This window comes from Pygoscelis adeliae, unplaced genomic scaffold (assembly GCF_000699105.1).
Source record: "Pygoscelis adeliae isolate BGI_AS28 unplaced genomic scaffold, ASM69910v1 Scaffold262, whole genome shotgun sequence".
NCBI classification, from domain to species: domain Eukaryota; kingdom Metazoa; phylum Chordata; class Aves; order Sphenisciformes; family Spheniscidae; genus Pygoscelis; species Pygoscelis adeliae.
This window is the reverse complement of record NW_008824184.1, coordinates 1,966,504-1,967,129: the sequence shown is the minus strand read 5'-3', so window position 1 is coordinate 1,967,129 and position 626 is coordinate 1,966,504. Positions and strand designations below refer to the sequence as shown.

At 67.1% G+C, this 626-nt stretch overlaps 1 protein-coding gene across 1 annotated transcript in view; it reads left to right on the top strand.

Moving 5' to 3' along the window:
* Positions 1 to 626, top strand: part of SH2B3 (SH2B adaptor protein 3) — a 19,736-nt gene that overhangs the window by 4,515 nt on the left and 14,595 nt on the right. The gene's annotated exons all lie outside the window — the stretch shown is intronic.

Sequence of the window (626 nt, the reverse complement as noted above, 5' to 3'; positions counted from 1 at the left end):
GGGCCCAGCCGTGGGGAACGCTGCGGCCGGGCTCAGTCGGGCACGCCAGAGTGGCTGCACGCTGGCCGTGGGTGCTGTCAGATTGGTCTCGCAGCAAAATCTGCTTGGGGCAGAGATACGGCGTGGTTTGCTGGAGCCCGACGGCCCCTCAGGCCCGCAGGCAGCGGAGCATCCCCCCAGGGACATCCCTGGCCATGCCGGTGGCACGGCCATATCTCCCCAGGCCGGTGGGGCTGAGTGGATCTTGCAGGCGAGGCAGGTCCGTCCCTGGATTTCTGCAGCTTTTCATGTTGTTTCCTCCCATCCCGCCCCCACTCCAGTTTTATCAGCTCCATTGAAATAGGTCTCTGGAGGGAAACCCATCAGCGCTGTGAAGCCTTGGCAGCAGGAGAGCGGATGTGGCCTGTCCGGGCATCCCTGTGGGGCAGCGGGCAGCTGCAGGCAGCTGTGCTGGCAGGAAGCCGCGCAGACACCCCGCTCTGGGACCTGCCCGCACCCCACCTCGCAGGTGGGGAAACTGAGGCACGGCCCTGCCAGGTGGGGCTGGGGATGTGAGGCGCTGCGGTGGGGCTGGGTGCTCGGCGTCTTGCATGGCTGCTGCCTGTGGCGGGTGGTGAGCCGTAGCG